This window comes from Marmota flaviventris, chromosome 10 (genome assembly GCF_047511675.1).
Source record: "Marmota flaviventris isolate mMarFla1 chromosome 10, mMarFla1.hap1, whole genome shotgun sequence".
Classification (NCBI taxonomy): Eukaryota; Metazoa; Chordata; class Mammalia; order Rodentia; family Sciuridae; genus Marmota; species Marmota flaviventris.
Window position 1 is genome coordinate 107,725,279 of NC_092507.1, and position 12,919 is coordinate 107,738,197.

A 12,919-nucleotide genomic window follows, 5' to 3' on the forward strand; every position below is an offset into this window, starting at 1 on the left:
GAATAAATAAGTGAAGCTAAAGCTTTTCTTTTTTATTCTTAATTGTTCTAATAGATAGCAGTTCAAAATAATGGCAAAAAGATTAATGATTTTATGTTCATATATATGTGTATGCACATATATATATGCTTATGTATATGTGAACTGAGAGAAAGCAATACAGGTGATGGGAGGGAGGAATTAGAATTTGTTATTACAAGGAACTCACATTCTCATCAAGTAGTATGGTGTTATTTGAAAATGGATTTGGATTGATTTGTTGTAAATACATATCGCAAATACTGAGGCAATCACACACACACACACTCGAAGAAGTAGTATAACTACTTGTTATGTGTCAAAGATCACATAAAATGTTCAATTAAAACTATAATAAAAGGTGAAAAAAGAGACAAAAAGAATAAAAAATAAGAAAGGCCCTAAGTTACTGTCTCTAAATTATATATATATATATATATATATATATATATATATATATATTTTTAAAGGGCTGGGGATGTGGCTCAGTGGTTAAGCACCCTTGGGTTCAATTCCTGGTACAAAAGGAAAAAAAAAAAGACAAAGATTGTCAGAGATGAAAAGAAACAAGACCCAAACCCATGATGTCTACAAGAAACCCGCTTTAAATATAAAGGCACATGTAGGAAAAAAGTATGGAGAAGGATTTACCTTGCTGTCACTAATCAAAAGACAGCTGAAGTAGCAGCAATAGTCTGGCAGGCAGACTTCCGACCAAGAAAAGCCATCAGAGACAAAGAGGGCACTACACGATAATATAGGGATCAATTCTTAAAAAAGACACAACCATCTTTAGTGAGCATATACCTAACAATGGAGCATCAAAATACATGAAGTAAAAACTGGTAGAATTGCAAGGAGGAAGAGATGTTTTCAAAGTAGTTGATTCAACCCCACTCTATGAGTAATGGACAGATCTTACAGGAAGAAAATCAATAACAAAATAGTTGAACTTTACAAAATCATCCATGAACTGAATGTAATGGATATCTATAGATCACTTCATCCCAAAACAGCATAATACATATTCTTCTCAAACTCATGAAATGTTCTTTCAACCATTCACATTTTAACCCATAATACACATCCTAACAAATTTAAAAGAACAGCAATCATAAAATGTCTGCTTTCAGACCACAATAAAATTGAACTAGAAATCTAATCATTAACAACAACAACAACAACAACAAAAAAATCTAGGAAAAAAAATCACAAAAGACTTGGAGATTAAATAACACATTTGTCAAAGAAGAAATCTCAAAAGAAATTTAAAAATACTTCTAACTAGTTGAAAACAAAGCACAACTTATCAAAATTTGTGGGATGCAACGCAAACAGTGTTTAGAGGGAAATTAATAGCATTGAGTGCATTTATTAGAAAAGAAGAAAGATCTCAGATCAATCCCTTAAGTTTCAATCTTAGAAAATTAGAAAAATTAAGTCCAAAGTACACAGAAGAAAATAAATGCTAGGAATTAGAACAGAAATCAAGAAAATTGAAAACAAGAAATAAATAGATAAAAGTCAAAAACCCAGAGGCAGGGAGGGAGTGGGAAGTGCTGAGGAGTGATATTGGCCCAATTATATTGTTCTGTTGTGTGTATGCATGAATATGTAACAACAAATCAAAACATTATGTACAACTCTAACAAACCAATAAAAAATGTGGAAAGACAAAAAATGTTTTAAAAAAATCAACTAAAACTGTTTCTTTGAAAAGATCAATAAAGTTGTTAAGCCTTTAGGAGATGAAAGAAAGAGAAAGAGAGAGAGGAGAAGGAGAGAGATAGTACTAACATCAGAAATGAGATGACATCACTGCAGATTCCGTAGTTATTAAAAGGAATACAAAAATAATTCTGTACCAATAAATAGTGATAACCTAGATGAAATGGATAAACTCTAAAAAACAGACTGCCAAAATTCACACGAGAGGCTGGGGATATAGCTCAGTTGATAGAGTACTTGCCTTGTATACATAAGGTCCTGGGTTCCATCCCCAGCACCATACACACACATACACACACACACACACACACACACCAAAAAAAAAAAAAACAAAAAACCACAAGAATTAACAAACAATCTGAATAGGCCTATCTCCATTAAAAATGCATCAATAATTAATGACTTTCCAAAACAGACAGTACCAAGTCTAAAAGGATTGCCAATGAATTCCAAACATTTGAGGAAGAAATTATACCAGTCCTCTAAAGTCTCTTTCAGAAGACAGAATCAAATCAACTTTCTCAATGAATCTATGAGGCCAAACCAAAGACATTATAACAAAAGACAAACACAAACCAATATCTCTCATGAACACAGATGCAAAAACTCTCAACAAAATATTACCAAATTGATACCAACAATGTGTGAAAAGAGTTATACACCAAAACCACATGAGACTTATCCCAGTTATAAAAGATTGAGTCAACATTTACAATTGATAATGTAAATCATCACATAAGCTAACTAAACAAGAAAAATCATATTATCATATAAACATGTAAAAAAGAACTTGACGAAATCTAATACTCATTTATGTAAAAACTCTCAAAAACCTGGTCTAGGGGAGAACTTCCTTAACATGGTGAAGAATATCTACAAAAAAATAACATATAGCTAACATCATATTTAATAGTGAGAAACTCAAAGTTTTCCCATTAAGATTAGGAACAAGGTAAACATATCCCTTTTCCCCACTGTTTTCCAACATCATATTAGAAATCATAACTAATGCAATAAGACAAGAAAAGGAAATAAAAGGTACACAGCTTGCGAAGGAAAAATAAAACGGTCTTTTTTCATAGATGACTCTCTGTAGAAAATCTGAAAAATCAACAAAATTAATTCCTGGAACTAATAAGAGATTATACCAAGGTTGCAAGATGCAAGATTAATAGAAAAGTTCATCACTTTCTTACATCTAATAATGAACAAATGTATTTTGAAATGAATAATGAAATACCATTTATACTAGAATTCAAAAAAATGAAATACTTAGGTATGACTCTAACAAAATATTATGAGATCAATAAAAAGAAAAACATAAAACTAATGAAAGAAATCAAAGAAAAATTAAATAAATGGGGAGATACTTCATGTTGTGGATAAGAAGACTCAATATTGTCAAGATGTCACCAATTTGACTTATAAATTTAATTTGATTCCAGTCAAGATCCCAGCAGGTTATTTTATGGATATTCTAAGGTGTATTATTTTATTTTTTTTCATTTTAAACAAGAAGTTTATTCAAATAACAAGACGCTTGACTTGAAGGGAAAACTAAGAATCTTTTTCTTTTTTATTGATTTTATTATTTTTTAAAAATACACAACAGTGGAATGCAATAATTCTTATTACACATATACAGCACAATTTTTCATATCTCTGTATATAAAGTATGTTCATGCCAAATTATGCCTTTATACAGTACTTTGTTGTTTTTTTGCATTACAATTCTGTTTTTTATCTTTTTACTTTTTAAATATTCGACACCAGTGGAATGCATTACAATCCTTATTACACATATACAGCACAATTTTTCATATCTCTGTATATAAAGTATGTTCACGCCAAATTATGCCATTATACATGTACTTTTTTTTTTTGCATTACAAATGCCAAATGTTTTCTCTGATATAAGGGAGATGACTCAAAGTGGGGTAGGGAGGGAGAGCATGGGAGGAAGATTATTTCTAGATAAGGAAGAGGGGTGGGAGGGAAAGGGAGGGGGAAGGGGATTAGCAAGGATGGTGGAATGTGATGGTCACCATTATTCAAAATACATGTATGAAGATTTGAATTGGATGTCAACATACCTTATATACAAACAGAGATATGTATTACAATTCTTAATGCACATATATACCACAATTTTTCATATCTCTGTATATAAAGTATGTTGACACCCAATTCAAGTCTTCACACATGTACTTTAGATAATGATGTCCATCACATTCCACCATCCTTGTTAATCCCCTGCCCCCTCGTTTTCCTTCCCACCACTCTTCCCTATGTAGAATTAATTCTTTTTCTTTTTAAGAGTAATTTCCCCCTATTTAAAGATAGATTGTCCTATGTGTAACAGCTACATACAAAAAAGTCATAAAATTGTTCTTGGGTTTACAATGATAAATGAAAAACATTAAAATTCTCCAAGCAAACAAGGTAGGCAAGGATTTTTATGTTCTTTGGGTTTTGTTGTTGTTGTTTGTTTGTTTGCTAGGTTTTTTGTTTGTTTGTTTTGTTGTTGTTGTTTTGTTTTTGTAAAAACAGTGAGAGCAAAATAACTTACTGGAATATAAAGATAAGGCTGAATGAGCCTTCCACTAATGGAGAAGGGGAATATTTTCACAGAACCAGCATTTTTTCCCATTCCATTTCCATTTGATGTCAATCAAAACATATCATTAGCCATTTAGTTTTAAAAAAATGCAATATCCTTGTGCACATACACCAGTTACTTTATGTACAATAAAGGAATGGGGAAGGGGGAAATGAAAGAATAGAGAAAACTATACAGTGGTAATCAGGATGTGGTAGAACCAAATTTCTGGAGTAAAGTAGCGGGTTCTGGAGTAAAGTAGCGGGTTCCCTTTTTCGTAGACGCTTCCTGTCTGCTGCTGGAACACATCAATTGTATCCTCGTCCTCCATTTCCAACTGTTCAGCTGTGTCTGTTTCGTTAATTGGCTGCCCATCATATGGGAATCTGATCTGCCTCCTTGACAAACCCTGTCGCTCACAGTAGGCTTTCATTAGTTTACCAAGTGGTGTGTGCCTTAAACTGCACCGCAGCACCATCCTGCCCTGCCACCTTCAAGTCAATACGATCCTTGTTCTCAGTCTTGACTCCTTCCTTAGGCTTTTTGTCAGCCAAGGTGAGCACCAGAGTCTCCTCTGCCACTTCACAAAAGAGGTACCAGGTTCACCCTGAACAAACACACAAGCCGCTCCAGGTGCGGCAGAAGAAGGAGGTGGCAGCCTATTCTAAGGTTTATATGATGCAACAAAAGAGCCAGAATAACAACCCAACACTGAAGAACAAAGTTTAGGGACTGGCATGATCCCATTTCAAGACATACTATAATGTGACAGTCATCAAGCCAGTGTGCTACTGATAAAAAAAAAAAAAAAAAAAAGACAAATTGATCAACAGAAAAAAATGGAGAGCCCAGAAAGAAACCCCTATAAATTTAATCATCTAATCTTTGAGACAGGAACAAAGGATATTCCATGGACAGAGTATCCCATTTTCTTTTTTTTAAATTCTTTTTTAAAATTTATTTTTTAATTTTAGATGGACACAATATCTTTATTTTATTTTTATGTGGTGCAGAGGATCGAACCCAGTGCCCCATGCATTCTAGGCGAGCGCTCTACCACTGAGCCACAACCCCAGCCCCCAGAGTATCACATTTTCAATAGATGGCACTGAAACAACTGGACATCCACATATAATAAAATGAACCTAGATACAGATCTTATAGCCTTCATGAATTTAATTCAAATGGATCACAAACCTAAATTTAAAATTCAAAACTATAAAACTCCTAGAAGAGATCTATTTTCAAAATAGGAGGAAATCTAGATGAACTTGGGTTTGAATCACTTTTTAGATATAACCTCAGGGGCTGGGATTGTGGCTCAGCGGTAGAGCGTGCCCTTAACATGGGCGGCACCTGGGTTCGATTCTCAGCACCACATACAAAAATAAAAAGGCATTGTGTTGTGTCCATCTACAAAAGAAAAAGAAAAAAAAAAAGATTCTCTCTCTCTGTCTCCTTTAAAAAAAAAAATAGATATAACCTCAAAGGCAAGATCCATGAAAGAAAGAATTTTTCCTTGAAAGTGAAAATTTTCTGTTCTGCAAAAAGGTAGTCAAGAGAATAAGAAGACAAGCCACAGACCAGAAGAAAACCACATAGCAGAGAGAAGACTATTATTTAAATCAAGCAGAGAACTCGTAAAACTCAACAATAAGAAACACGAATCACCAAATGAATAATGAATCAAAGCCCTTATGAGACACCCCACCAAAGATTTATAGTTGGCAAGTAAGCATCAGACAAGGTGTCCCATATCATATGTTATCAGAGACATGCAAGTTTAAAAAAAAAAATGAGATACCCCTCCACATCTATTAGCATGGCTGAAATTCAGACTACAATAATGATGGTGAGGGCGTAGAGCAACAGATACTCTCCAATACTGATGACAGAAATGCAAAATTATACAGCCACTTTTGAAGACAGTTTCTTATAAAATTATATATACTTTCCCCACATGATCCAGAAATTGCGCTCCTTGGTATTTACCTAAAGGACTGAAAAACGGATGTCCACACAAAATCTTGCAACAATGTTTACAACAGCTTTATTCAGAGTTGCCCAAACTTGGAAGCAATGAAGATGTCCTGCATGGTGAATGGATTAGCTGTGGTGCATCCTGACAGGGGAATGTTATTCAGTGCTAAAGAAATTAGCTATCAAAGCATGAAAAGAAATGTGGAGGAGAAACATATTACTAAGTAAAAGGCACCCACCTGAAAAAGCATATATTGTATGATTCCAACTTTGTGACACTCTGGAAAAGGCCAAATGGTGGGGGACACAATGCAGTGAGTTTATAGCAGCTAACAACTGTAGGGTTCATGTGCCAAGATTCATGTGAGAGAGAGCACAGAGGATTTTTAGGGCACTGAAAATACTTTGTATGATAGTACAGTGGTGGGCACCCACCATTCTACATTTGTTCAAACCCACAGAATGTGCAATACCAAGAACGAACCCCAACGTAAGCTGCGTGTTCTGCGTGATAATGATGTGCCCATACAGGTTCGTCAAGTGCAATGTCATGTGTGTGTGGAGGCAGGGGCTACATGAGAAATATTTGTAACTTTTTCTGAATTTTGCTGTGAATCTGAAATTGTTCTGAAAAAAAAGAGTCTGTTTAAAAAATTATAATAAATGTTCACTAAGGACCTAGCACCATGACAGAAAATGTATTCATGTCAAAATACATGATTTTAAGGCTTCAAAACACTGGGACAAAGAAAAACAGAATAGGACAGGTGGTGGTTGGGAAGAGATAGAAAAAGGAGAGGGAGAAAGTAAGGAAGAGAGAGGGGGAAAAGGTAGAACATCAAAGATCAAGAATTTAAAGGTTGGGGTTGTAGCTCAGCGATAGAGCACTTGTCTGGCATGTATGAGGCTCTGGGTTCAACCCAGCATCATAAATAAATAAATAAGTCCAGAAATAAGAATGGCACTGAACTTCTCAACAGTCATACCTTAGCTAAAAAGACAAAAGTGATGCCTTCGAACTTCAAGGAATTTCCAGCCTTATATTCTAGACACAGTGTCAAATAGGGATGAAGGCAGAATAGAGGTGTTTTCAGACCTGTGTAAAGAGATTTACTACTAATGCACTCCCTTCACAAGAAAGCCACCAGGGAAATGTGCTCTGCCAAAATGAGGCTACAAATCAAAAAAGGCCACCAAGTTGTGACTGCTACAGGGAGGGGACCACAAGAGAGTTACTGGAGAAGAGAAAGTGCATAGAACACCTGATGTATTAAGCATATTGAGAAAAGATTTACACCTCTGAGAGAGAGAGAGTTTGGGAATAGATTAGTGATAAGTATAGACAAAGTTATTCAACAGACAAACAAAAGACAATGATTAACCATAGGAAAAGTAATAACTTGTTCAGGACAAGGAATCTTTGCATATCATACCACTTAGCAGTACGTATCAATTACGTGACTGGCAATAATATAATAAACACTGAATATTAAAATATCCAAAATTACAAGACTGCTTTATCAGGAGGATTAGGGATTAAAAGGCTACATATAATGTGTAATAGAAAAACATAAGAAGCAACTACATAATCATGTAATTTAGAGAAAGCATATAAATATACCAAAACAATCAGTTTAAAACGTTGAAAGTGTTTCTCTTTGATGCATGTGGAATGGGGGCAGCAGGAAGCTCCTGTCGGTGTAGGATTCTGTTTGATAACAAGCTGCTAGGTTTGAACAAGTCCCCTAAAGTTTATGTTGGAAATAATCCTAAAGGCAACAATGTTCAAAGGTGGGACCCTTTAGGAAGCGATTAGGTCCTGTGGTATCTGCATGTGAATGGATTGATGCTGCTGTTATGGGTTTGGTATCTTAAGAATGGGTTTATTATAAATGTGAGTTTGACCTTCTCCGGTACGTGTTCTCTGTTTCTTTCCCTTTGCCTTTTGCCATGGGGTGACACAGCAAGAAAGCCCTTGCCAAACTCCTTGGATTCCCCAGTCTCTAGAACTAGAGAAATTAATCTGTGTTCTTTACAAATCGCCCTGTCAATATCCGTTTTAACTCCACCAAACGGACTCAGATGCACACTTTGTGGAACTACTCGATTCTTTAAATCAGATACCTCTTAAGCTTTGACAAAAACAAAAATTAAATCTATCAAAGATGAAAAAACAAATCAAGGCAGATTTTTTTTTTTTTTAAAGCACAGAAAAATCATAGACTATCCACACCAGCCCTCCAGGGGACCTCAGGCTAGAGAAGTCAGACCCCATAGAAAAACCCAGCATGACTGAGTGGGGTTTTTAGCAATGACTCAAAAAATGAGGTAGAGTCCCAGGAGTCAAGCCCAGAATACCACATCCTGAATCAGAGGATTGTCAAGAGCAGATGTCACAAAAGCACAGAGTGAGAGTCCTCCGGTTGGCACAGGGGCGTGGTTTTCCAGATAAGATAAAGAGGGTGGGTAAACTTGTTTCCATTTCCTCTTTTGTTCTTTTTGTTGGTGAGGTGATCTTGTACTTGAAACCCAGAGTTCGTATTCATCTGCCACAGCAAGTCTGGGTGGATTAGAGGGCAGAGGTGTATTGTCTCACATTTCTGGAGGCGGCACGTCCAAGATGAAGGCGCCAGACAGGCCTCTCTTCCTGTCGTGCAGATGACCTCCTTCTTGCTACGTCCTCAGGTGGTCTTTCTTCTGCATGCCTCTTCAGATGCCCCTTTCCCTTCCCATAAGGAAGTGCTATGGGATTAGGGCTCCACCCTAAGGACCCCATTTGACCTTCACTATCTCCAAATAGGGTCACCCTGGGGATTACAACTTCAACATGATTTTGAGGGGACATGATCCATTCCATGACAGTACTCAAGTGCTATCCAATGTCTTAGGGGCAGAAGACTATGCTATGCCTCAGGGAGGAAAATGCATGTTCTACAAGCTTCCCAGAAGCCTGAGGTATGGTTTGCAGTGCTGTTGGCCATGAGTTGAATGCTAATGCATCCACAATGTATCTCAAATATGTCTTCAAATAGAAACACGTGTAAAACAAAGTTGTGTATTGATCGGTTGATGAAAATGTTGTGATCAGAGGCTCACAGGAACCTAATCCCATGTTTCCCGTGGGAGCAATGTTTTGGTATTTGCAAGGTTTGCAGTTGGTTTATAGCAGCTAACAACTGTAAATAACGAGAATCGGCTGTGCATATATTTCTTTCATCCTGCACTGCTTTCAGGTCACCTTTCCTCACACCACCACTGCCACCACCAGTCGGTTTATCCTGTGGCAGAAGACTGCTGTGTTGATGGGGTTGATGAGGGTAGCTCAGACACATAGAGGGGCAAACACAGTTGAATTTACAAGCTCTTCCCTGACCTACCTTTCTCTGCTCCAATTGCCAGACACCAGCCCCTCATGTGCACTTGCTCCCCTTCTGGCTTGGAGGAGACTTTACAGTGTTCTCAGAGGTTCTCAGTTTTATATTAGTTTATCACGTTCGTGCTCTTTTCTCTTCAGTAATTCTATAATTTGCCACTTTTGGAGGAAGAAGCCAGCAGCACGATTTGGTTCGTTCCTTGCCAAAACTATCAGGAAGGATATGAGTAAGACGATGCAAGAAAGACCAACTGCAAATATCAGGTATGAAAAACATAATAGTTGAAAACAAAAGGCATAATATGCTGGGACAATCAGCAGGATAGATAGACCTTAAAAAATAAATTAAGAAGCTGTAAGATCGTGGTGAAAATTTACGTAAGAAGGCAGGAGAAAGTATCAAGATATTTTAAAAGAGGAAAGGATAGAGATATGAAGGGTAAAAATATCAGCATTCTGAACCAGGCATGGTGGTGCACATCTGTAATCCCAGCTACTTGGGAGGCTGAGGCAGGAGAATCACAAACTTAAGGCCAAACTGGGCAGCTTAGCAAGACCCTGTCTCAAAATAAAATTAAAAAAAAAAAGATTGGGCATATAGTTCAGTGGTAGAGCACTTGCCAGCATGCACAAGCCCCTGGGTTCAATTCCTAACATTATAATAAACAAACAACCCCCCCAGAGCTGAAATTCTATCTAGACTATAACAGTAACATGTGTTGTTGTTATGTATATTGGGGATGGAAGAGAGGAAGGAGAGAATATGCTAAACTATTTGACTTGTTGAGGGAAAGCAATAGATGTTGATAAATTTAATAGGATAGGATGAATAAATAAGTAAATATGTGTCTTAAGAGCAACCACCAAACAAAATATCTTCTTTTAAGTCAGTTGAAGAAAATTATAACTACTCAGTGAAGAATAATAAGGTTAAAAAATAAAAAAAAGGTATCAGCAATTAAATATGAAACAAGATGGAAGAAATTGTCCTTATACAAAGTGATTATAATAAATGTAAATGGGTTAAACAATCAATAAAATGACAGAGCATCCCAGACGTTTTAAAGGAGCTAACAATATCTTTACAGAAGATGCCTTTACCACAAAAGAATACAGAAAGGTTTAAAATAAAAAGATATCAAGCAGGGGCTGGGGATGTGGCTCAAGCGGTAGCGCGCTCGCCTGCCATGCGTGCGGCCCGGGTTCGATCCTCAGCACCACGTACAAACCAAGATGTTGTGTCCGCCGAAAACTAAAAAATAAATATTAAAATTCTCTCTCTCCCTCTATCTCTCTCCCTCTCTCTTAAAAAAAAAAAGATATCAAGCAAATATGATCCAAAAGAAAGTTGAAGCAACAATCTTAAAATCTGACAGTAGAAAATTCAAGAAACAAAGAAGAAAGTCATATACTGGTCGAAAGACTAGTAAAGCAAACGCATATGCATCTAACACACAGGAGAAGGTGGTGGTCTTGAGAGGTGGGCTTCCCGCAGAGTTTATGAAGGGATTCAAGGATGACTGTTGGCTACACCATAGAAACATGGTTCCCTAGGAAAGCAGGAGAAAGAAAAGGGCAGAAGTTCATGCTCCTTAGGGAGTGGGCCTGTCATCTGCATGTCATATCACTTACCTCTCAAGGGCAGAATCTTCTAGGAAGCTTCAGTCGGGAAGGTGGAAGGAGCGTCTCTTATATTTCATAGAGATCTGTGTCTCAGCAGGACCATGGAGAGCACATCATTGTGATTTCTGTGACTCTAGGTAACCCTGCTGCCCCCTAAATGGATCCCATGGCTGCGGTGATAACTGAAATTCCGCTATGAAAGCTTCATGTGTTTCAGTGTGAACTGGTGACGAGCCACCTGAGAACTGAGGACTCCATGCAGGAAACACCAGATGGGTGATGAATTTCAGGATGAATGTCCAGATGCTAACTTTTTAGTGACTACAAATCCAGGCCCGCTTGCTCCCTGACATTCTTTCCCTCGGCAAGGCAGGCATTCTAAGCCTCGGGAATACACGGTGTATTGTTTTTCTTGCATTTTCTCATTAGTGGCAAGTAAATGGTACATAAGTAAGGCTGCTCACCATTGTTTTAACAGCACTGCTGCTATGAAACAAATCTTCCAGAAGAGCAAAGGATGTATTTTTTTAAGTCATTTTTGGGGGGCCATTTTGGGTGCCTAGCAAAATTGAGAGGAAAGTACAAAGATTTCCCATATTTTCTTGCCCTTATTTCCTCTGTTATCAACATCTCTCGCCCTCAGTGGCCCTCTCTGAAAATCCAACCCATGTCTGTCCGTTCCTTGATCTATTTGTATTGGTACTGCTATCCCTTGTTCTTGTTCTCCTAATCTTTTTTCTTTCCTAAAACCTTGTCTAGCCCTAGTAGTGGGCGCATTAGGATTGATGTTATTTGTTAATGTCAAACCTAATTGATCTAGGACATCTCGTCCCCATAAATTTACGGGAAGATGATCCAATACATATGGCTGTATAGTTCCTTCACATCCTTCAGGATCCTTCCAATCTAATACCATTGCACTTCTATGGGGATTAGTCGCCACTCCTATCTTGCCCTTGTGGCACATTTGTTCTGAGGATGAACCTACATTGTCATCCAAAGCGTACAGTCGGGTTCACTCTTGGTCTTGTATATCCTGTGGGTTTAGACAAATGTGTGATGAGATGTATCCACCGTTATAGTATCATAGAGAATATTTTTTCAGTTCTCTAAAGATTCCCTGTACTCTGTCTATTCACCTCTCTTTCCCCCCTAATCTCTGGCAACCACTGATCTTTCTACTCTCTTCATAGTTTAGTCTTTTCCAGAAGGTCATAAATTAGGTACCCTTTTCAGATGGGCTTCTTTCACTTAGTAATGTGCGTTGAAAGTTCCTCCATGTCTTTCTGTGGCTTGAGAGTTCATTTATTCCTAGCACTGACTTGTATTCCATTGTCTGGATGCACCACAATTTATTCACCCCTTCACCTACTGGAAGAAATCGTCATTGCTTCTAAGATTTGGCGATTATGAATCAAGCCAGGGGCAGCCTTTCTTGGGGAGGAAGACTCTTTTGGTGCTAGAGGTCGGCTAGGAGTAATATGGGGCCAAGGAGTGGGTGAATTTCAGGGCAGGAGACTAATGTAGGGAGAGGGGTGGGGAACTCCCCTTCACAGCTCGGAGGCCAACCCTGCTCAGACCAGAGGAATTGGGGCTGA

General features: G+C 37.5%; 1 pseudogene; it reads right to left on the reverse strand.

The window, feature by feature from the left end:
• Positions 1–4,535: 4,535 nt before the first annotated feature.
• On the reverse strand, positions 4,536–9,739 carry LOC114096703 (small ubiquitin-related modifier 2-like; annotated as a pseudogene).
• Positions 9,740–12,919: the final 3,180 nt, after the last annotated feature.